The sequence below is a fragment of the Oncorhynchus kisutch genome, linkage group LG11, assembly GCF_002021735.2.
Source record: "Oncorhynchus kisutch isolate 150728-3 linkage group LG11, Okis_V2, whole genome shotgun sequence".
Classification (NCBI taxonomy): Eukaryota; Metazoa; Chordata; class Actinopteri; order Salmoniformes; family Salmonidae; genus Oncorhynchus; species Oncorhynchus kisutch.
In genome coordinates, this window is record NC_034184.2 from 83,061,339 (window position 1) to 83,087,435 (window position 26,097).

At 45.0% G+C, this 26,097-nt stretch overlaps 1 pseudogene; it reads right to left on the reverse strand.

Moving 5' to 3' along the window:
• Window positions 1–1,498: 1,498 nt before the first annotated feature.
• On the reverse strand, window positions 1,499–22,961 carry LOC109875792 (rho GTPase-activating protein 29-like; annotated as a pseudogene).
• Between the last annotated feature and the right edge of the window lie 3,136 nt (window positions 22,962–26,097).

Sequence of the window (26,097 nt, forward strand, 5' to 3'; positions counted from 1 at the left end):
GAAGGAGAGGTTACTAGAAGACTGGAGGAGAGGAGAGGTTACTAGAAGACTGAAGGAGGAGAGGAGAGGTTACTAGAAGACTGAAGGAGGAGAGGAGAGGTTACTAGAAGACTGGAGGAGGAGAGGTTACTAGAAGACTGAAGGAGGAGAGGAGAGGTTACTAGAAGACTAAAGGAGGAGAGGTTACTAGAAACTAACTAGGCTTCCCCTTTTACCTGTGGTTTCATTGTTGTAGAGAACACGCCATTTTGTGAGAATCAAAATGGGCCAAAACTCTACAAAGATCCAGAAAAATAAGTACCTGGTACAGTTCAGGTAAAATAACAACCCAATGTTTATATCCCAGGACAAATGAGCTAGCAACAGCAAGCTAGCTAGCTAAATGTCCAAGAATGTTTCATGTGTTTCGACCTTTCGCCAAATTAATATAGTTGGTTCAAATTGGTATTTTATTTGATATATTTCAACCTGCGTGTCCTGATCGCGTATGGTGTTGACAAACAAAATCAACATGTTTGTACCCGGTCTAATCAGCATGTTCAATATTTTAAAAGGAATAGTTTCACCATATTCAAATGAGTGTTTATTTCACGTAACAGGGTCGACCCAATGAGGGACAGATGTAAATGAATCGCTCATCACATGAAATACAGTGAGCTCCAGAAGCAGTGACACACTTGTTGTGAGAAAGTTAGAGGCATAAATATCATACCCCCCCCCAAAATGCTAACCTCCCCTGCTATTATAATAGTGAGAGGTTAGCATGACCTTTGGGGGTATGATATTAATGTCTGTCACTGTCTTAGTCATCATTATTCATGTTTCATTCGGGACTATCCGTAATAATGGTAGCATCACCATGAATGTAGAACTGTTTGGAAACATATTCTATACACAAAAAAATGATTTACCATTCATTTCTATTGGGCACAAAATAATCTGGAACACAACCAAAACAAACAGAAAATGTATCCAATAAGTCTGTAGAGTCACATGCTTGATGTAATCGTTGTGTACTAGGACTATGGGACCAAATACTACGCTTTTGACTACTTTATTACACATAAGTGAATTTGTCCCAATACGTTTAGTCCCCTAAAACGGGAAGGGTCTATGTACAAAACGTGCTGTACTTTCTAAACGGTTCACCCGATATGGATGAAAATAAACTCAAATTAAAGCTGCACTTTAACCTCAACGTCATTGTATCATTTCAAATCCAAAGTGTTGGAGTACAGAGCCAAAAACAACATACTTGTCACTGGCCCAATACTTTTGGAGCTCAATGTAAATAATGATCTTCAAAACAACAAAAATAACTATGGCTTTACAAGGACGGTGAAAACGAGGAGACATTTTTTTGGGGGGGGGGGGGGGGGGGGTTAAGTGGGTTAACATCTTGCTAGAAGTCTCAGAGGGTGAACGGAGGGACAATTCAGATTTTTCTCTCTCACTTTAGCAAGTCTAAGATTGATTGAATTATCCACGTGGTCATATATTAAAATGACACTTCATTTAATATAACAGGCTTTTACAATTCCACATTGGTGCACAATTTCTACATACATTAATTATCAAAGGGACACTCTTTTTCTGGAACGACCCAGCTGTCTTTATGAGTAAAATTATTTTCACAGTTTAAAAAAGAGAAAATAAATGTTGTAAAAAAAATGGCATGTATAAAACATTTGTTACGAGAAGCATGTTTTGATTCCATGGCTTTATTTATACAGACATTTTGCAGAGAAACCTACAACAGTAACTTACAAACATGCATTGTTGTGTAGTTAACTAAGGTCTTCATTTTGGAGACCTGCAGTACAATAGTTCCTTCCAGCACCAACTACGGAACTCTAAAAACACACAACGGGCTCTAAAACAGACACCAAGGGGCTCTAAAACACACAACGGGCTCTAAAACAGACAAGGAATAAATTACACCTACATGAGAATTTAATTTCACAGATCATGAAATTATTTAGTGTTGTTTTCTTATACAATATGGCACATATTATACAGATATGAACATTTAAATTCAAGTCATAGAAGAAAGATGACTTGATGAATTGTAACGACGTCCAGTGAGAGATGGAGATAAAGACGGTCCCACAAAATGGGCCTCGCGGTGCCCCAAGTCCTGTAAGCGTCTGGGCCGTAGTCTCTGGTACACAGGCTTGGCCTGCTGACTGAAGTCTTCAGGACTGGAGCTGAGCGACAGGGAGGGGCCTTCAGCCTGCTGCGGAGCCTCACAGTACTCATCCACAGTGACCTCCAGACCCATCTCCTCTTCCTCATCCTCTTCCTCCTCCTCCTCAGTGCTGTTAGCTACTGTGGCGTGCTTCTTTAGCCCTGCGTCACCTAGCGTATTGGCCATGCTCCCCGTGGGGGGTTTGTAGAAGAGTGCGGGGGGGGTCTGAATACAGTGGGCACTTGGCTGTACTCCCACACGTTCTCCTCCCTTCTCAGAGTCCTGCCCGGCCACACTGCGATGGTGTAGCCACCCCTCCCGAAGGAAGGTGGAAAGGCTTCTGGTCGAGGCCAACCTCCTTGTCTGCTGTAGGCAGGTTGATCTTAGCTGTCCTGGGGGTGATGTCATAAGGTTTGTACTGCCTGTCCCAGGTCCTGCGTAGCGTTCCTGTGTCCATGTTCCGGTAGTGGCTGGTCACCCTCGACTTTGGCTTCTCATCTTCCGACACCTCCTCGATCGACAGGCCCTGCGTAACGATCCTGGCGCTCCCGGTACAGTTGTCTTGATCAGCGGTGTTCCTGGCGTTCCTCTCGTCCACGCCTCGGGCCGGGTTCAGGAGGCGTTCGGCGGGCATGCTGACAGGCAAGGAGACCAGCTTGGAGCGGGGGTGGCAGAGATGGACCCGGGAGATGGTGCGGGGGGCCTGGATCAATCTCGTTTCCCCCCTCTCTCTTCCTGATCTCTGGACCTCAGGGACTTCGTCTACTACTACAGGAGGACAGAGAGGATGAATCAGAATAAAATAGCAGGATGTGAACAGTGTATACAGTGTACTATTGTACGGCTATAGTGGAGTAATACTGACCAGGGGTAGAGTCCCTCCTATCAGACGTGGGGTTCCCATATTTTTAAATGACAATATCTTTACTTGGAATTTGGGAGAAATGTTGGCAGTAGTTTACAGAATTAAACATAAATGTTCATTTTACCCAAACACATACCAATAAGTAGTTAAACCAGAGAAACGGATCGTTTTGCAGTGGTCTCTTCATTTTTTACAGAGCTGTGGTTGGAGTCATTAAAACTAATTTTTTTTCATCCACTCCACACATTTCTTGTTAACAAACTATAGTTTTGGCAAGTCGGTTAGGACATCTACTTTGTGCATGACACAGGTAATTTTTTCCAATTCCAGGTCTATTTTTGTTTCATCAGACCAGAGGATATTTCTCCAAAAAGTACGATCTTTTTCCCCATGTGCAGTTGCAAACTGTAGTCTGGCTTTTTTGGTTCTGTTTTTGGAGCAGTGGCTTCTTTCTTGCTGAGCAGCCCTTCAGGTTATGTCGATATAGGACTCGTTTTACTGTGGATATAGACACTTTTGTACCGGTTTCCTCCAGCATCTTCACAAGGTCCTTTGTTGTTGTTCTGGGATTGATTTGAACATTTCGCACCAAAGTACATTCATCTCTAGGAGACCTTCTCCTTCCTGAGCGGTATGACGGCTGCGTGGTCCCATGGTGTTTATACGTGCTTACTATTGTTTGTACAGATGAACGTGATACCTTCAGGCATTTGGAAATTGCTCCCAAGGATGAACCAGACTTGTGGAGGTCTACACATTTTTTTCAGAGGTCTTGGCTGATTGTTTTTGATTTTCCCATGATGTCAAGCAAAGAGACACAGAGTTTGAAGGTAGGCCTTGAAATACATTCACAGATAGCCAAATTGACATAATTTGAGTCAATTGGAGGTCTATCAGAAGCTTCTAAAGCTATGACATCATTCTCTGGAATTTTCCAAGCTGTTTAAAGGCACAGTCAACTTAGTGTATGTAAACTTCTGACCCACTGGAATTGTGATACAGTGAATTATAAGTGAAATAATCTGTCTGTACACAATTGTTGCAAAAATGACTTGTGTCATGCACAAAGTAGATGTCCTAACCGACTTGCCAAAACTATAGTTAGTTAAAAAGAAATGTGTAGAGTGGTTGAAAAAACGAGTTTTAATGACTCTTTTTTTTAATGTACACTTCCGACTTCAACTGTATATATAAAAATAAAACCCAAACAAATCACGTTTTTGACTACACTGGGCCTTTAAGCATCTGTATTTATAGGGTTGTATTCTGCCTTAAGATCCACTGACTCAAAGTCTCCCATTGACATCAATACATGATTTACATGAAAATCAGAATTGCACAGCACTTGTCAACTCATCTAAATTCTCTGAATAGATTCAGTACCTGAGCAGGTGTTGGATGAGGAACTGCAGGGTCTTGTAGGCCCGGGGACAGCTGTCTCAGGAGGTCTTTGATCTTGAACAGGACCCGATTGAGCTCCACACTGACCTGCGACGGGGTCATGGAGGCGGGGCTGACCCTGGACGCTTCCACCTCGTCCACGATGATGTCCTGGCTCTCCTTGGCCAGGCCGATGAAGTCATTGTAGAAACGGAACAGGATGAGAGGCTCCGGAAGCTACAGGGAGAGAAAATAAACAAGGAAGTTAATTTTAAACTAGAATGAAGACAAATATACAACAGACAGGAATGGAGATAAAGAGAGAAGCTATAAACTAGCAATGAATGAAGACAAGGAAGATAAGTCAATATTATTGGGCTAGTGTGACTGGGGTACTCTGTAATTACACTATTAGAAAAAAGGGTTTGAAAAGGGTTCTTCGGCTGTTCCCATAGAACCAAAAAGTGTATCCTATCTGGAACTAAAATAAAGGTTTAAAAAAAAAAATGGGGTTCGAACTAGAACCAAAAATTGTTATTCAAAGGGTTCTCCTATGGGGACAGCTGAAGAACACTTTAAGGTTCTGGATAGTAACTATCTTGTCCTGAAGAAGTCTGTCTGGTCTGTCTGACCCACCTGTCTCAGGTAGAGTTTGAGCACGTTGCTGATGTCATGGGGGTAAAGGTCAGATAGCTCCACGAGGTCCTTGCCGTTCTCAAATACCTGACAGAGCTTCTCCACACGGGACTTGGCCCCATTCACGCGGTAGATCCCCTGGACAACCAAGACAACACATCAGCTCAGATTTTGGCCATTTTATTATCCTAACAAGCACCTTTTCCACGCAAGAACAGAACATCTTCAGAGGTGGGTTGACATCTGAAACAATGGAGAAGATTTACCAAAACAAGCTTGGCTATATAATGTTCCTTGAAAATGCTAGCATTATGTTACCTTGGGGCGGCAGGGTAGCCTAGTGGTTAGAGCGTTGGACTAGTAACCGGAAGGTTGCAAGTTCAAACCCCTGAGCTGACAAGGTACAAATCTGTCGTTCTGCCCCTGAACAGGCAGTTAACCCACTGATCCTAGGCCGTCATTGAAAATAAGAATTTGTTCTTAACTGACTTGCCTAGTTAAATAAAGGTAAAATAAAAACCTTCATGTCCAGCGCGATCTCAGAGGTACACTTCCTGATGATGAAAGGGATTCCATCTGGGTTGTTCCTGACTGCCTGGGTGAAGTCAACACCAAAGAGGTGTAGTCTACCATGCAGTTTCTTATGACCACACTGGATGGCCAGGGTCTCCAGACACTTCTTATGGCAGGCCAGGAAGCACTGGGAAAACAGCAGAGGGGTCCGATAGTTAATGTCAGCTAGCTACTGATATATATATATATATATATACACACACACAGGTCATTCCATCCCCCCCTGTGGATAGGCCAGGTCCTTCCATCCCCCCCTGTGGATAGGCCAGGTCCTTCCATCCCCCCCTGTGGATAGGCCAGGTCCTTCCATCCCCCCCTGTGGATAGGCCAGGTCCTTCCATCCCCCCCTGTGGATAGGCCAGGTCCTTCCATCCCCCCCTGTGGATAGGCCAGGTCCTTCCATCCCCCCCTGTGGATAGGCCATGTCCTTCCATCCCCCCCTGTGGATAGGCCGGGTCCTTCCATCCCCCCCTGTGGATAGGCCGGGTCCTTCCATCCCCCCCTGTGGATAGGCCGGGTCCTTCCATCCCCCTTGTGGATAGGCCAGGTCCTTCCATCCCCCCTGTGGATAGGCCAGGCACTTCCACCCCCCCCCCTGTTGATAGGCCAGGTACTCCCCCCCTGTTGATAGGCCAGGTACTTCCATCCTTTCTGTGGATAGGCCAGGATTTCCATCCCCCCTGTGGATAGGCCAGGTCATTCCATCCCCCCCTGTGGATAGGCCAGGTCCTTCCATCCCCCCCCTGTGGATAGGCCAGGTCCTTCCATCCCCCCCTGTGGATAGGCCAGGTCCTTCCATCCCCCCCTGTGGATAGGCCAGGTCCTTCCATCCCCCCCTGTGGATAGGCCAGGTCCTTCCATCCCCCCCTGTGGATAGGCCAGGTCCTTCCATCCCCCCTGTGGATAGGCCAGGTCCTTCCATCCCCCCTGTGGATAGGCCAGGTCCTTCCATCCCCCCCTGTGGATAGGCCAGGTCCTTCCATCCCCCCTGTTGATAGGCCAGGTACTCCCCCCCCCCCCCCTGTTGATAGGCCAGGTACTTCCATCCTTTCTGTGGATAGGCCAGGATTTCCATCCCCCCCTGTGGATAGGCCAGGTCATTCCATCCCCCCCTGTGGATAGGCCGGGTCCTTCCATCCCCCTTGTGGATAGGCCAGGTACTTCCATCCCCCCTGTGGATAGGCCAGGCACTTCCACCCCCCCCCCCCCCCCCTGTTGATAGGCCAGGTACTCCCCCCTGTTGATAGGCCAGGTCCTTCCATCCCCCCCTGTGGATAGGCCAGGTCCTTCCATCCCCCCCTGTGGATAGGCCAGGTCCTTCCATCCCCCCCTGTGGATAGGCCAGGTCCTTCCATCCCCCCCTGTGGATAGGCCAGGTCCTTCCATCCCCCCCTGTGGATAGGCCAGGTCCTTCCATCCCCCCCTGTGGATAGGCCAGGTCCTTCCATCCCCCCTGTGGATAGGCCAGGTCCTTCCATCCCCCCCTGTGGATAGGCCAGGTCCTTCCATCCCCCCCTGTGGATAGGCCAGGTCCTTCCATCCCCCCCTGTGGATAGGCCAGGTCCTTCCATCCCCCCCTGTGGATAGGCCAGGTCCTTCCATCCCCCCCTGTGGATAGGCCAGGTCCTTCCATCCCCCCCTGTGGATAGGCCAGGTCCTTCCATCCCCCCCTGTGGATAGGCCAGGTCCTTCCATCCCCCCCTGTGGATAGGCCAGGTCCTTCCATCCCCCCCTGTGGATAGGCCAGGTCCTTCCATCCTCCCCTGTGGATAGGCCAGGTCCTTCCATCCCCCCTTGTGGATAGGCCAGGTACTTCCATCCCCCCTGTGGATAGGCCGGGTCCTTCCATCCCCCCTTGTGGATAGGCCAGGTACTTCCATCCCCCCTGTTGATAGGCCAGGTACTCCCCCCCCCCCCCCCTGTTGATAGGCCAGGTACTTCCATCCTTTCTGTGGATAGGCCAGGATTTCCATCCCCCCCTGTGGATAGGCCAGGTCATTCCATCCCCCCTGTGGATAGGCCAGGTCCTTCCATCCCCCCTGTGGATAGGCCAGGTCCTTCCATCCCCCCCTGTGGATAGGCCAGGTCCTTCCATCCCCCCCCCCCCCCCCCCCCCTGTTGATAGGCCAGGTACTTCCATCCTTTCTGTGGATAGGCCAGGATTTCCATCCCCCCCTGTGGATAGGCCAGGTCATTCCATCCCCCCTGTGGATAGGCCAGGTCCTTCCATCCCCCCCTGTGGATAGGCCAGGTCCTTCCATCCCCCCCTGTGGATTGGCCAGGTCCTTCCATCCCCGCCTGTGGATTGGCCAGGTCCTTCCATCCCCCCCTGTGGATTGGCCAGGTCCTTCCATCCCCCCCTGTGGATTGGCCAGGTCCTTCCATCCCCGCCTGTGGATAGGCCAGGTCCTTCCATCCCCCCCTGTGGATAGGCCAGGTCCTTCCATCCCCCCTGTGGATAGGCCAGGTACTTCCATCCCCACTGTGGATAGGCCAGGTCCCCCCCCCCCCCCCCCCACTGTGGATAGGCCAGGTCCTTCCATCCCCCTGTGGATAGGACAGGTACTTCCATCCCCCCTGTGGATAGACCAGGTACTTCCATCCCCCCCTGTGGATAGGCCGGGTCCTTCCATCCCCCTGTGGATAGACCGGGTACTTCCATCCCCCCCTGTGGATAGGCCGGGTACTTCCATCCCCCCCTGTGATTAGGGGCGTGTCCTTCCATCCCCCCCCTGTGGATAGGCCGTGTCCTTCCATCCCCCCCTGTGGATAGGCCGGGTCCTTCCATCCCCCCTGTGGATAGGCCGGGTCCTTCCATCCCCCCCTGTGGATAGGCCGGGTCCTTCCATCCCCCCCTGTGGATAGGCCGGGTCCTTCCATCCCCCCCTGTGGATAGGCCGGGTCCTTCCATCCCCCCCTGTGGATAGGCCGGGTCCTTCCATCCCCCCCTGTGGATAGGCCGGGTCCTTCCATCCCCCCTGTGGATAGGCCGGGTCCCCTGTGGATAGGCCGGGTCCTTCCCATCCCCCCCTGTGGATAGGCCGGGTCCTTCCATCCCCCCCTGTGGATAGGCCGGGTCCTTCCATCCCCCCCTGTGGATAGCCGGGTCCTTCCATCCCCCCCTGTGGATAGGCCGGGTCCTTCCATCCCCCCCTGTGGATAGGCCGGGTCCTTCCATCCCCCCCTGTGGATAGGCCGGGTCCTTCCATCCCCCCCCTGTGGAATAGGCCGGGTCCTTCCATCCCCCCCTGTGGATAGGCCGGGTCCTTCCATCCCCCCCTGTGGATAGGCCGGGTCCTTCCATCCCCCCCTGTGGATAGGCCGGGTCCTTCCATCCCCCCCTGTGGATAGGCCGGGTCCTTCCATCCCCCCCTGTGGATAGGCCGGGTCCTTCCATCCCCCCCTGTGGATAGGCCGGGTCCTTCCATCCCCCCCTGTGGATAGGCCGGGTCCTTCCATCCCCCCCTGTGGATAGGCCGGGTCCTTCCATCCCCCCCTGTGGATAGGCCGGGTCCTTCCATCCCCCCCTGTGGATAGGCCGGGTCCTTCCATCCCCCCCCTGTGGATAGGCCGGGTCCTTCCATCCCCCCCTGTGGATAGGCCGGGTCCTTCCATCCCCCCCTGTGGATAGGCCGGGTCCTTCCATCCCCCCCTGTGGATAGGCCGGGTCCTTCCATCCCCCCCTGTGGATAGGCCGGGTCCTTCCATCCCCCCCTGTGGATAGGCCGGGTCCTTCCATCCCCCCCTGTGGATAGGCCGGGTCCTTCCATCCCCCCCTGTGGATAGGCCGGGTCCTTCCATCCCCCCCTGTGGATAGGCCGGGTCCTTCCATCCCCCCCTGTGGATAGGCCGGGTCCTTCCATCCCCCCCTGTGGATAGGCCAGGTCCTTCCATCCCCCCCTGTGGATAGGCCAGGTCCTTCCATCCCCCCCTGTGGATAGGCCAGGTCCTTCCATCCCCCCCTGTGGATAGGCCAGGTCCTTCCATCCCCCCCTGTGGATAGGCCAGGTCCTTCCATCCCCCCCTGTGGATAGGCCAGGTCCTTCCATCCCCCCCTGTGGATAGGCCAGGTCCTTCCATCCCCCCCTGTGGATAGGCCAGGTCCTTCCATCCCCCCCTGTGGATAGGCCAGGTCCTTCCATCCCCCCCTGTGGATAGGCCAGGTCCTTCCATCCCCCCCTGTGGATAGGCCAGGTCCTTCCATCCCCCCCTATGGATAGGCCAGGTACTTCCATCCCCCCTGTGGATAGGCCAGGTACTTCCATCCCCCCTGTGGATAGGCCAGGTACTTCCATCCCCCCTGTGGATAGGCCAGGTACTTCCATCCCCCCTGTGGATAGACGAGGTACGCCCCCCCCCCCCCCCCCCCACACACACTGTGGATAGGCCAGGGACTTCCAGGGGTAATCACAGATTGAGAACCAGTATATGGACAGAGCACTCACCTCCTCACACTCAGCCCCATAGAAGACCACCAGACTATCACACTCTCTGCACTTGGACAGGGCCCTTAGCTTCCTCAGCTTGTGTGTCTTGGTGTGTCTTGGTGTGTGCCTTGGACATCTGGATGTCATGGAACGGACCCGGGGCACTGGTCGTCTCTGTCACCATCTCATCCAGACCTGGGGAGGCGAAACATAGAGAGGCACACACCACTTCAAATTAGTGGATTTTACCACACCTGTTGCTGACAGGTATATAGAAAAAAAATGTGTCTGTCCTCGGTTGCAACACTCACTACCAAGTCCAAAACTGCCTCTGGCAGCAACGTCAGCACAAGAACTGTTTGTCGGGAGCTTCAGGAAATGGGTTTCCATGCGTCAGCTGGAGTGGTGTAAAGCTCGGCCACCTTAGTTCCAGTGAAGGGATATCTTAACCATACAGCGTACAATAACATTCTAGATGATTCTGTGCTTCCAACTTTGTGGCAACAGTTTGCGGAAGGCCCTTTCCTGTTTCAGCATGACAATTCCCCAGAGCACAAAGCGAGGTCCATATAGAAATGGTTTGTCGAGATCGGTGTGTGGAAGAACTTGACTGGCCTGCACAGAGCCCTGACCTCAACTCCATCAAACTCTTTTGGGATGAATTGGAACACAGACCGAGAGCCAGGCCTCATCGCCCAACATCAGTGCCCGACCTCACTAATGTTCTTGTGGTTGAATGGAAGCAAGTCCCCGCAGCAATGTTCCAACATCTAGTGGAAAGCCTTCCCAGAAGAGTGGAGGCTGTTATAGCAGTAAAGGGGAGGACCAACTCCATATTAATGCCCATGATTTTGGAAGGAGATGTTTGACGAGCAGGTGTCCACATACTTTTGGTCATGTGTATGTTCTGCTGTCATTCCAAACCTTGTCTTGCTCAGTCAGTGTACCTCTAATATACATTTTTTGGGGTGTTTATGTCTTTTTTCCAATTTTTTTTTATTTTTATTTTTTACATATACCAACACCCCCCTGGGACTGGGGGTCACAGCCAGGGTCAGCCATTATCAATGGCAACCCTGGAGCAATTAGGGTTAAGTGCCTCAGCTCAAGGGCACATAGACAGTTCTCTGTCACCTTGTCAGCTCTGAGACTCCAGATAGAAATATTTAGGTTGCTGGTCTAATGCTCTAGCCGCTAGGCTACTTTTGCATTGCCACTGAAGAGATCACCTCTCCAACAGACTGTTATAACACATTCTGAACTGTTACACTATACTCTTAGGACAATTCAAGTATGACCAACCATTTTACCACACTCACACACTCACTCACCTTCTCTGAACTCAAATTCAAATTCCCAAAACTTTATTGACATGAAAAGTGTGACAACATACTTTTCCAAAGCAAACGTTTAGCGCCATTATCAAATGAATGAACTATCTGACTCACCGTTGTCTGAGGGTGGCTCTCTCTCATCCAGGTCATCCGCTGACGACATGGTCCCCGTGGAAATGGTTCTGCGTAATCTCATGTTGAAGTCCCCTGAGCAGGAGGCAGTGAACACACAAAAGATCCTCATGGTATCTTGTCAATAGTCCGGTCTAGCTACACTCACTACTACTGTCGCCTGTCTAACTGAGGCCTGGTCTAGTAATAGTACTAGATCCTTGGTTTGGGAGGTTATCTCAGAGTGTCTGCTCCTTTCTAGCCATAGCTTCAGGCCTTGATTATGAACTGAGTGACTGACAAAGAGTCCACTTATTATAAGACATGGTTGAGATTGAGGGGCGTGGCACCCCTATGCCCACCAATGGCAAGTGGTCCGGAGTCCAGCAAGGGACCACTCACAAGATGTTCTGGGCAATTCATACCTCCATTCACTGATTAATCCCTCTGCTTGATAATGGCCTGGACAAGAGGCCCATCTCAGTGACAGGGCACATTTCTCGAGACATTGGGGCACTTTGGGAATAATGGAATGAACCGACTGGCTAGATTGCAAACACTCATTCCAATCATTCTTGATTTGTATGAGTTCAAAAGTTTCTAACGAGTCAGATTGAGCAATCCAATTAAGTTCATTGTAAACTAGTTCATTAAAACACCTCACTCAGGAATTTCTAGTTGTGTATGATAACAGCATGAGAGTAATGGTAACACTAAGTAATTTAAAGGAAACCTATCATAACACGTAATGAAAACCAAACAACAGAAAATCAGCATGTTACATAATCCACAGAATACAACACATGGTTGAACACCGACCAGAATAACAGAAAATGTCTGTCTGTCTGTCTGTCTGTCTGTCTGTCTGTCTGTCTGTCTGTCTGTCTGTCTGTCTGTCTGTCTGTCTGTCTGTCTGTCTGTCTGTCTGTCATGTCTGTCATGTCTGTCATGTCTGTCATGTCTGTCATGTCTGTCATGTCTGTCATGTCTGTCATGTCTGTCATGTCTGTCTGTCATGTCTAGGAGGGTGCTACCTGCCCCAGGTATGTTTGGTGGAGGAGGAATAATGGCCTGGGGCTGTTTTTCATGGTTTGGGCCCCTTAATTCCAGTGAAGGGAAATCTTAACTCTACAACATACAAAGACATTCTAGACGATTCTGTGCTTCCAACTTGGTGGCAACAGTTTGGAGCAGGCCCTTTCCTGTTTCATCATGACAATGCCCCCCGTGCACAAAGTGAGGTCCATACGGAAATGATTTGTCGAGATCTGTGTGGAAGAACTTGACTAGCCTTGACTAACAGGCTAGTGTAGTGTAGGTTGTGTGGAGATAGGGCTCTGGGGTAGGAACGGTGGGAAGACAAGGCCTTACCTGGGCTGCCTCCGGTGCTCTCTGAGTCACTGCACATCCCCCCCGCCCTGACTACCCGTTCCCCAGGCTCGGAACGGGCCCTGGAACCTCAGAGCTGGAACAAACAAAAAAGGGAATAGTCATGTAATTTGTTACTGTCAGAAGGCAGAATTACACATGTATAAGTACTGATCCAATGGTAGAATACTGAACTTGGATTTGTTTGAGTTTTTTTTTTATGCATGTTTATTTTATATTTAAATAAAAAAACAATAGACTAGTAATTCATTTTATTCAAATTCTGTCATTGAAATTCAGTAACCAACTAAAGTAACCATAGACTGGACTAGATAGCTAATTGTTTCCTAGATAGCATAATGAGTGGGTCATGTGGGAAAGAGGAGCGCAATCATTTAGTATCAAGTGGTTCACATTGAAACACTTGAGAATCACAAAAGAACAATACCATTCCAAAATACCTCTTTACAAATGAATACAAACAATGATTTATCATGAATGGGTTGATTATGAAAGCATGAATTTAACATTCAAAATGTGATTTTCTTTTCAATGCCTTTTAGGCGACCTGGATAATGAAATAGACAGAGATTACCAAACTGAGATAGTAATTGAAATCTTCCACAGATGATAACATGGTGAAATTATGCCTACAAAAAAAAACGACTTGTCAAGAGAGTTAGAGAGTTTCTAAACCCAGAGGCACAACATCGCAAAACCTCTGGGACACTGTTGCAGGAATTAAATTCCTCTGTTTTAATACCCAATTAAAATCAAACACTCTGTCAATTCATAAGGATATGTATGACCCTTATTAGTATAAAAATGGACAGAGCCCAGTCTTAAAGTCAAACAGCAGCCTTTATTCACGAGAGCACTGCTCCGTACACATTTTACCACAGGTTATAAACTGAAAATGACGTCAGCGTTTTCTAAATGTTCCGTCTCTTCTTGACACTGGTAGAAAGGCTCTATAGTTCTCAAGCCTTCCCTCCTCGCCTAGAGCCAAGGTCAGCCAGTGTAGATAAGCATTCTAGCCAGCCTGGAGATATAGTTCATTCATTTCTACAAAGGAACAGACAGTCATTGTTCTAATTCTTGATTATATTTACACACATTATATTCAGTACTAGGATTAAAAAGAAAATTCATACATATACAGTAACATAATAGTATTCTGATTAGTCAGTCCTGATTGAAATGTATACATAATTAGTCATTATTGATCAAAATTCCCTTAACAGACACAGATCAAACAGGCCAGGTTTTGGGGTTTGGAATATCAAAAAGAGAAGGGAAAAAAATTCTTCCCTTTTCTCTAAATCTACAACTTAGATACGAGCCAATGTCTTAAGTAGTTGAACGTGTTATTACGCCAACCTTGGGGAAAAATTACAAATTGACATATTTAGATTTTTGTCCCAAAAAAAACGACCTACTTTATATCTGAAGGAGCTGATGTGACAGAGCTGGGATGAGTGTGTCTGTTTCCCTGAATGACAAACAGTCATATGAGGACAGGGATAAATCTCAAAGCACCTGATCAATCTGGATGCTTCCACACACACAACGCAGCCTTTTCACCTCTATGAAAACAAAGTTATCAGGCCCTGAGAACCGAGCATTTGTCAGATCAACAGATACCATCTAGAGCTGTTAGGCCAGACCAAAACCCCATCTGCATGCATAAGAAAAGTAGAATGCCATGTTGCTTATTCAATGTGATCAAAGGAGATAATTAGCTGTAGTCTATTGTGATCTAAAAGGATTGCTGAGGTTTTCCCTTTTAACCTGAATCACAGAATCCAACGACATCAGAAACCTCTATGTATTTCTCTGTAAACGACCAGGCCACCCTCGTCACAAAACTAGGCTACCTTGGATGTCGGTGCTGCTGTTGGCGGGCCGTGTGCGAACCGGGCTGTCCACCTCGTCGGTCTCCAGGAAGTCTCCAGAGGTGGCGGACATCTGAGACAGGTTACCGTGGGAACCGTGGGTGCTGCTCAACGACCGCTTGGCGAGAGGCATCCTGGAAGGAGGGAGAGATAGGGAAGAGTTAACCTGACATCTCACATCATAGACTTTAAACATAGAGGATATCTAGTGTCTGGTGAGAATACTGTAATCAAGCAACATGAGCTCACATGGATGGATCCATAGCATTTACATACATGATTGCCCAATTCCATAGCTGAAAGCGCAAATTGATGAATCCCATTAACATGAAATCAACATGTCCATTCGCATTCATGTGGAAATTGATAATGGCGTACTAATAATCAAAGGATGTAATACTAATCAATGGGCCCTGCTATAAGGACGGGCATATGGGCCGTCTATAGGATATAGGTCTATATTTAACCTCTGCTTCCCACTCCCCGTCGCTGCTTCTGATCAGGGGGAAGGATTGGGAGGAGAGGTAAAACCAACCAAGAACAAAGCATCTCTGTCATCCACTGTCTTTGTCACACTACACCATGACACCAGAGTCTAGAACAACCACTCACGAAAGGAAGGGATAAAATGGGTGGAGTTAAGGACGGCCATCTTGGGCCTATTTTTATATCTGTAGCATCAGCAAAAGAGCTTAACAACTTTGATTTGAGTTTCAGTCAAGAGATCTTTGCACTCTTGGCATTCTCTCAACCAGCTTCATGAGGTAGTCATCTGGAATATATTTAAATTAACAGGTGTGCCTTGTGGAATTTCTTTCATTCTTAAAATCAGTTGTGTTGTGACAAGGTAGGGGTGGTATACAGAAGATAGCCCTATTTGGTAAAAGGCCAAGTCCATATTATGGCAAAAACAGCTCAAATAAGCAAAGATAAACGACAGTCCATCATTACCTTAAGGCATGAAGGTTAGTCAATCCGGAAAATGTCAAGTACTTTAAGTTTCTTCAAGTGCAGTCGCAAAAACCATCAAACACGATGATGAAACTGGCTCTCATGAGGACCGCCACTGGAAAGGAAGACCCAGAGTTGCTTCTGCTCCAGAGGATAAGTTCATTAGCGTTACCCGCCTCAGAAATTAAAGGCAAAATAAATGCTTCAGAGATCAAGTAACAGACACATCTCAACATCAACTGTTCAGAGGAGACTGTGTGAATGAGGCCTTCATGGTTGACTTGGTGCAAAGAAACTACTACTAATGTACACCAATAAGAAGAGACTTGATTGGGCTAAGAAACACGAGCAATGGACCAGTGGAAATCTGTCCTTTGATTGAGGAGTCCAAATTGGAGATTTTTGGTTCCAACCACCGTGTCTTTGTGAGATGCAGAGTAGGTGAACGGATGATCTCCGTATATGTGGTTCCGACCGTGAAGCATGGAGGAGGAGGTGTAATGGTGTGGGGGTGCTTTACTGGTGACACTGTCAGTGATTTTTTGTTAGAATTTAAGGCACACTTAACCAGTATGGCTACCGCATCATTCTGCAGCGATACACCATCCCATCTGGTTTATGCTTAGTGGGACTATCATTTGATTTTCAACAGGACAATGACCAAACACACCTCCAGGCTGTGTAAGGGCTATTTGACCAAGAAGGAGAGTGATGGAGTGCTGCATCAGATGACCTGGCCTCCAAAATCACCCGACCTCAACCCAATTGAGATGGTTTGGGATGAGTTGGACCACAGAGTGAAGGAAAAGCAGCAAACACGTGCTCAGCATATGTGGGAACTCCTTCAAGAGTGTTGTAAAAACCCTTCCTCATGAAGCTGGTTGAGAGAATGAGTGTGCAAAAGCTGTCATCAAGGCAAAGGGTGGCTACTTAGAAGAAAAAAATGTAAACACTTTTTTGGTTACTACATGATTCCATAGTTTTGATGTTTTCACTATTATTCTATAATGTATAAAAATAAACGGCAAACCCTTGTATGTGTATCCTTTTGACTGGATCTCTCTCTCACAGGATATTACTGGAAACCTTCTATGTTTACCAGTAAACTACCAGAATGTTGGTATCATTCAAAGATTTTATGTAAAGACCTTTTGAGTACTTCAGATTATCTCAGGTGTCTGAAATAAATCTGAAATAATCTCTATGTGGCTTTTATCATGTGTAAAATATATGAAGATTATTTGTTTAAATACAAAATAGAATGACAAAGCTGTAAAACATTATCCTAAATATAAACCATCAATTTAGTGAATACTATTGGTGTTTAATATTTGCCTGACGACTCAAACTGAATTCTTCTGCTGTTCTATGTTAGCTACATACTTCAGTCTGACATCATTGAAGTTGTTTGTGATGAAGTCAAAATGAGGGGTGTTGTACAAAACTAAGGCATCAGCGATTGGATCATCGTTCACCAATCAGAGTCTCAAAACCAATGACACTGTGTGCAGCTCTCCCGGATGGTACTAACAGAAATAACATGAGAATATCCGCTTCAGCTAAGCTTCCCAGAAAAGCAACGAAAACAAGCAAGCATGCAAAAAAAAAAGTCTACGTTAACATATGTTGCTTAAGAAACAAGGTTCATGAAGTGAATAACTTGCTAGTAACAGATGACTCGTATTTTCTCTGAAACTCACCTAGACAATACCTTTGATGATATAGTGGTAGCAATACAAGGTTATAACATCTACAGAAAATACAGAAATGCCAATGGGGGTGGTGCTGCTGTTTACATTCAGAACCACATTCATGTAAAGCTTAGAGGGGATCTGATGTTAAATACAGTTGAAGTAATATGGCTACAGGTTCATCTGCCTCACCTAAATCCCATTATTGTGGGAAGCTGCTATAGACCACCAAGTGCTAACAGTCAGTATCTGGATAACGTGTGAAATTCTTCATAATGTATGTGATATCAAAATAGAGGTATATTTTCTGGGTGATTTAAATATTGACTGGATTTCATCAAGCTGCCCCACTCAAGAAAAAGCTTCAAACTGTAACCAGTTCCTGTAACTTGGATCAGGTTATCACTCAACCTACAAGGGTTGTTACAAACAGCACAGGAATTAAATCATCAACATATTGATAACATCTTTACTAATGCTGCAGAAATTAGCTTTACAGCAGTATCCAAATCCATTGGATGTAGTGATCACAATATAGCAGCCATATCCTGGAAAACCAAAGTTCCAAACACTGGGCCTAATATAATGTATAAGAGGTCATACAAGGCGTTTGTAGGGATTCCTATGTTGTTGATGTAAACAATATTTGTTGGTCTGTGTAATGAGGAGCAAACAGACATTGCACTTGATACATTTATGACATGGCTTATCCCAGTTACTGATAAGGATGCACCCATTATGTAAATGACTGTAAAAACTGTTAAATCCCTGTGGATTGATGAGAAATTGAAAAATGTTATGGCTGAGAGGGATGAGGCAAAAGGAATGTCAAATAAGTCTGGCTGCACAACCGATTGGCAAACATACTGCAACTTGAGAAACCATGTGACAAATCTAAATAAAAAGAAGAAACCATAGTATGAAACAAAGATAAATGAGAAAGAATGATAGTAAAAAGCTTAGGAGCATCTTCAATTACATTTTTTGAAAAAAGGCAAACTCAGCTCCATAATTCAATTTAGCTCCATCCTTCATTGAATCAGATTGTCCATTCATTAGAAAACCCACTGATATTGCCAACTACTTTAATGATTTTTTCATTGGTAAGATTAGCAAATTTAGGTATATATATCTGACCAAATTATGAAAGACAAGAATTGTAATTTTGAATTCCGTAAAGTGAGTGTGGAAGGCGTAAGAAAAATGTATAGTTGTCTATCAACAATGACAAGCCAACGGGGTCTGACAAATTGGATGGAAAATTACTGAGGATAATAGCAGACGATATTGCCACTCCTATTTGCCATATCTTCAATTTAAGCCTACTGGAAGGTGTGTGCTGTCAGGCCTGGAGGGAAGCAAAAGTCATTCTGCTACCTAAGAATAGTAAAGCCCCCTTTACTGGCTCAAATAGCCAACCAATCAGCATGTTAACAACCCTTTAGTAAACTTTTGGAAACAATAGTGTTTGACCAGATACAATGCTATTTTACAGTACAGAAATTGACAACAGACTTTCAGCATGGTTATATGGAAGGACATTCAACAAGCACAGGACTTACACAAATGACTGATGATTGGCTGAGAGGAATTGATGATAAAAAAGATTATGGGGGCTGTTTTCTTAGAATTCAGTGTGACTTTTGACATTATCGATCATAATCTGCTGCTGTAAAAACATATTGTGGATAAAGAGTTACCTGTCTAACAGAACACAGATGGTGTTCTTTAATGGAAGCCACTCCAACATAAGGTAGAATCAGGAATTCCCCAGGGCAGCTGTTTAGGCCCCTTACTTTTTCAATCTTTGCTAATGACATGCTACTGGCTTTGACTAGTGTGTCTATGTATGTGTATGTGTCTCAACACTATACGGGTCAGATACTGGATAGTAGACAAGTTCAATATGAGGGTTTCAGCATGAAATGTCCTTTATATATTTATTTCATTACGTGAATTTGTGTATTTGTTGTCAATATTTGATGTCAAATTGGTGGCTGTAAATAGCTGGAAGAGTTGGAGTTAATTGAAAATAATACCATTGTTGATTAGATGCTTCTTTCATTAATTAGGCTATTTTCACTTGAACCATATGGTCAATCTACTAGAAACTAAATTTACCTTTTGTCGTGTTCTTTTAAAAGAAAATGGTGGGTGGAACTTCAACACTTCAAAAGGTCACTTTAACACCTGTCAAAAGGGAGAAAGAATTTAGCTGTGAAACTAAATAACTGTGAAATTCTGTCTACAGAATGTTCCGGATGTTAAATGTACATTAAAAAAAACATTTATACTGAACAAAAATAAAACGCAACATGATTTTACAGTTCAATGATTTTACAGTTCATATAAGGTAAATCAGTCAATTAAAATAAATTAGGTCCTAATCTATGGATTTCATATGACTGGGCAGGGGCGCAGCGATGAGTGGAGACACCCGTTTTACCCCACAAAAGGGATTGATTACAGACTGAAAGATTCATCAGTTTCATCAGCTGTCTGGGTGGCCGTCTCACATGCTGACCAAAATGCACGCATCCGTCCGCGTGGGCCATCGCACGCAAGTTGATTTTGTTCACCCACACCAGAAGAGATCAGGACACGTGGGTTGAAATATCAAAACTCTGAACCAATTATATCAATATGGGGACAGGTCAAAAAGCATTTTTTTTTAGCTTGCTGTTGCTAGCTAATTTGTCCTGGTATATAAACATTGGGTTGTTATTTTACCTGAAATGCACAAGGTCCTCTACTCTACGACAATTAATCCACAGATTAAACGGTAAACCAGATTTGTTTCTCGTCATCTCTCCTCCTTCCTTCAGGCTTCTTTTTCTTCTTTGGACTTAATATGCCGGTTGGTAACCAACTTTAAAGCATTACTACAACCGACTGGAGCGTGGACCTAAGTTCATCTTTCAGTCACCCACATGGGTATAACCAATGAGGAGATGGCACGTCGGTGTATGCTCCTAAAAACCAATGAGGAGATGGGAGAGGCAGGACCAATTTCCATTTTAGTACAGCCATATTCTCTAAAATGATGTTGGAGGCAACTTATGGTAGGATAAATTAACATTAAATTCTCTGGCAACAGCTCTGGTGACCATTCCTGCAGTCAGCATGCCAATTGCACGCTCCCTCAACTTGAAACACCTGAGGCATTACGTTGTGTGACAAAACTGCACATTTTAGAGGGGCATTTCATTTTCCCCAGCACAAGGTGCACCTGTGTAACGACCATGCTGCTTAATCAGCTTCTTGATATTCCACACCTGTCAGGTGGATGGATTATCTTGGCAAATGAGAAATGCTCTCTAACAGGGAAGTAAAGACATTCGTTCACAAAATTTGAGAGAAATAAGGTTTTTCTAATTATTTACAAAAAATATATTTTATTTCAGCTCATGAAACATGGGACCAAGATTTTACATTTAGTTGCATTTATATTTTTGTTCAGTATATATCAAACATGAACATGAAAGTCATCATTACCCAAATATGTTGCAATACAAATTGAGAGTCTACATAACATGAGTCAGGAGAAACCAACGGTCATTTATCCCTAAAACACTTAATCAGAGTAGTTAGGCCTGAAATGACTGAAAAAGCAGAGATTTTACTAAATCAGTATATATTTGTCTGAAACTGCTGAGGTTTCATCAAAAGAGTAGAGATTTGACTGAAGTGTAATCTGGAAAGGCACATAGTTTCCTGCTTTGTGATGACAGAAAAAGAGAAGGGGAAAAAGTCCAATGTAAATAGGTCTATAATTAATCTCCACAATAAACTTCCTGTCCCAGTCCCAGTCCCACTGGGGAGGAGAGAAAATAAACCAGGATCATTCAGGCAGCGCTGTCCAGCTAAACGGGCCGTGTCTGAAACGGCACCCTATATATTAGACTACTTTTGAACAAAGTTCTATTGGAGCTCCCTAAGGGCCCTTGGTATGTGATCCCAGTGACGCCATTCCCCCAGGCTGTCGATGTCCTCTCTCCTCTCTGCCTAACAATGGAGATGTCTAGAGACCAGGAGGTCTCTCTCCTCTCTGCCTAACAATGGAGATGTCTAGAGACCAGGAGGTCTCTCTCCTCTCTGCCTAACAATGGAGATGTCTAGAGACCAGGAGGTCTCTCTCCTCTCTGCCTAACAATGGAGATGTCTAGAGACCAGGAGGTCTCTCTCCTCTCTGCCTAACAATGGAGATGTCTAGAGACCAGGTCTCTCTCCTCTCTGCCTAACAATGGAGATGTCTAGAGATGGAGCCATCTCCCCCCCAGTAAATTGGACCAGCCCCCCCCCCAGTAAATTGGACCAGCCCCCCCCAGTAAATTGGACCAGCCCCCCCAGTAAATTGGACTAGCCCCTCCAAGTAATTTTCGAGCTGTCCAGTATTGAGATAAAAATAAATTTTAAAAAACGCATAAAGATGATCATATAACTAAGGAAAGTGTTTTGTTCATAACACAATTAATGTATTTATTCAACCTTTATTTAACTAGGAAAGTCAGTTAAGAACAAATTATTATTTACAATGACGGCCTACCCCGGCAAAACCCTAACCCGGACGACGCTGGGCCAATCACGGCCGGTTGTGATACAGCCTGGAATCGAACCAGGGGCTGTAGTGACGCCTCTAGCACAGCCTTAGAACGCTGTGCCTCTCGGGAGCCACATTATCTTTGACAATCAAATAAAGTTATAATTATTATTATTCAATACGCATGTTAAACGTTTTTTTTTAAACGTATTTTTGTTGACATTACTCTAACGCTGTAGCTAGCACCTTACAAATGACAACAGTAGGAGGATTACAATGTGTTGATAGGCTACAGTAGTTAAAGGGAACATTATATCTATTTGTATGAGCTATTACGGTAATATGAACACGTCAATGTATTAAACACTTTTGTGGTTATATGCGGACAACATTTTACTCCAATTCTCCTGGGATCTCCTCATCCAAAAGATCTGACCTAACTGTACAGAAATGTCTGAATCACGCAGCCAAAAAGTAATTCCATTGCGGAGATAAAATGCATTTCCTTTGTATTTCCCCCCCCCCCCAATATTTAACCAAAAATCACATCGTTTTATATAGAAATATCCACTTCTTCACCTCTCTAGGTGCCTATATGCGAGCGATGGTTCAATCAATCTAAGAGTCGCCGCCAGTTACCATTTCATCAAATAGGCTAGAGGAGCCTAGCCCACTCACCTGCTGTGCGCTCCTGAAACGTTACACCTCGTGAAATCCCCGCTATCGTAGATTACTCTTGAAATGCACAGAATCAATGAGTCTTTCCTAAAGCCTCTGTCTGAGCCGCTACTAAAACTTCCCCAAAATTGTGATTTTTGTCGGACGTCCGCCTCTCGGCTCACTCTCCCGGCACGAATATCCTCCTCCTCTTCTCACGTGACTCAGTGGGCAACTTGTGATTGGTTGGTCTAGGCGACTTGTGAAGAAGAGGTTTGGGTCCCATCCACTCCCCTAACATCAGGTGTCTCATGTTTTGGTGTGTCGTGACTCAATTGGTCTCGTCTAACTGGTGTATCATTAAGTGTCTAATTAAACTGAACAATATGGATGGAGGGTGAAAGGGTCATAGTTGAATTTCCCCGACCACAAAAAACATTATTGTAGCCTATATAACCTACACTCGAATAGCCCAGGATTTCCCACACACGATCCTGGGGCAACCCCTGGGTGTACATTTTGGTTTTTGCCCTAGCACTACACAGCTCATTCATATATCCAACTCATCATCAAGCTTCGCTTATTTGAGGGGGGTCTGGACCGAGTATGGGAGACCCCGATACAGACCTATATGGTGAATGATTCAGAAATCAGAAAACATTGTTATCTAGTATGTAACTATATATTTCAAATGTATTATGCAAAATTATTACATTATTATTAGTTACATTGTGCAGGGCTACAATAAATTGGCTACATTAAAAGAAAAATTAACTTTTATTGGTGTGGTAGATCTGATCTCAATGCTTTAGGTCTAATGCCCATTTCATTCAGCTAAAAGAAGAAGAATTGGAGAAGAACCCACAGTATGTACTGTATAACAGCGTGGTCTTGGTCTAGCCAGCATTGGCTGAGAATGACACCTAGTGAGCAGAATAAAACGGTTGAAATATTGGTTGAGTTTTTCCTGGTCCATAGTAGCCTTTTAATCCACCAGGTGGCAGACGTGTGCTGACAACACTGCACTCATAAAAATGACTGTTTAAAAAAAAATGTTTTTGTTTATTTATTTAACTAGGCAAGTCAGTTAAGAACAAATTCGTATTTACAATGATAGCCTGTGTAGAGAGGATCAACACTGTAATGTATCATGGGTAAATTGTGACTGACTGATCTACAAATAAGAATGAGCAGTTATTTATGATGCAAGGTTCTTTGTAGATCTGTCAGTCGGCTGTAGGCCTATGTGACATGTGTGTTGAAGAGCGCCCATCACCTCAGACAGTTCACTCCTTTTTTTTAAAAACGGAACAACAAAAGCATGAGGGCGCGTTGGAGCGGATCACTTTTGTCAAGTCGGTGACCATCATAGATCACTGCTTGTTAGTGTGTTGCATTATGGGGATTTATATTTGGGAGAAAAAAAATTGTCCCACATATCGATTGCATGAACTTTGCAACAACCGTGTGATTAAAGGTCATGAGGTTTTGCCTGTAGTCGGATGGCTTGTATTCATTTGTCACGTGTATTATATGTTAGGATTTTCCAAAATGTTATGAATTTGCAAAACGTATATATGTTACGAATTCTAGCTAGCTCGCTAACATTAGCTAGGCTAGGGGTTAGGTTAAAGGGTTATGGTTAAGGATATTTTCCTAATGTCTATTTGTTATGTTGAAGGGTAGGCCTATTACTGTATGTACAGTTCTGGCCAGTAATATACCTATTTAGAAATATTAAAATACCCATGTATGTTCATTTTGAACTGTTCATGTTGTTCGTGAACTCCAAGCTCAGACCCCTCAAAGGAGCCCCGAAGCGAACAGAACTGAGACCGTCTCCAGAGGTGGTCTGAGTTCGTTTTGCTTGAATTCCGCGGTCCAATTTCCTTTTTTAGGGCAATGTAACGGGTTTACCCACTAGTAATTATCAGTCGGAAGGACGTTCAAGTTTTTCCCAGTCATATGTGTTAAATTCCCACTTGGTTACGAACGTAGCATTACATGTGCTCCCAGAGCTCTCTATAATGAAGTAAGCTGTGTGAATTGTTCAAAGTTAGGAGCCCATTGTACTGTCAGTTATTGGCTATTTAGATTGTTTTTAAAGTCTAAATCAGCTGTGTATTATTGTTAGGGCAAAAATCAAAACGTGCAATATTACACAGCGGATTCAAATAACCAACTCATTATCAAGCTTGGATGATTTGATGCAGCTGTGTAGTTCTAGGGCAAAACGTGCGGGGCTCCAGGACCGAGTTGGTTTACATATCCTAATAATTAGACAAATTGCTCAGAAAACCAGGTGTTTTAATCAGCATATGCTTACTTCGATTTTTGACTTATTATATTTATCATATTTTAATTATTTGTGTTCATGTAAATGTACTCACTAAAGCGTACTTACTTCTATTGCCACTTGCGGTATCAGTTCGAGTCGCCGATGGAGCGCAAACCAAATCTTTGAAATGTGGACTCACATTTATTGCGGTATTCTGGTTGTGAAGAAAAATGCAATCATCACCTTAAATTAAGATTAGGGGCTCAAATCCATCCAACCCTCATTTGCAGTGTTTGGGTATTTTTTTTCTTCCAATGATCAAATGAACTCACAGATTGGTATTGGGTAGCCTACTGAATGTCAGGGTCACTAAGGAGGCTTTAAAAAAAATCCTTATTTAACCCTTTCATCTACACGGAATAAAGTGGATTTATTAACAAGTGACATCAATAAGGGATAATAGTTTTCACCTGGTCAGTCTGTCATGGAAAGAGCATGTGTTCCTAATGTTTTGTACACTCAGTTTATATAGGCACATTCCCACTAACCAAAACCATTGTCAAACAAACCGTCACCTGCTTTTACAGTCATCATTGAGGTGGGACCACACACCAGCACATCGACAAGTGAGTGTATTGCATACCGAACCCCGCCCTTGAGATGACGTAGCGGCATCACGATTTCAATGGTAGAGTTGAACCACTTGGGGCAAAATAGCTAGATTTACTACTGAAAGACCAAAATCACTATTGCAACGAGCTGTCAAAATGAAGACGAGACTTGACGGGTTTCACTATAACTACGCGTAAAATGTATGGTTTACGATTTTAAAAAAAATGTTTCTCCATGAAATGGACTCTTTCATTCTCCAACGGGTAGGCTGGAGAGACCAATACCCCAACCTATTCAGAAAAAAAGTGTTTTCTGTAGATGATATTCGATGATATATCATGCCACTGTTTATTTCCATGTCCTTGCTATAACCGAGCCTATATAAAAGCTGCACTCACACTTGCAATACACAGCTTGTTCATTTTAATATCCTCATGTCATAAAATTATCCATGGGCTTTAGAATAAGCTACATAGCCGGGATAAACGGATTATTCTGAGGTGCAATCTGCTTTTTCTAAACCATAGCATGGTCAGTTATTTGAACCATTCCCTCGACCCTACTGACCTATGCTCTCACTCGTCCGCGGTG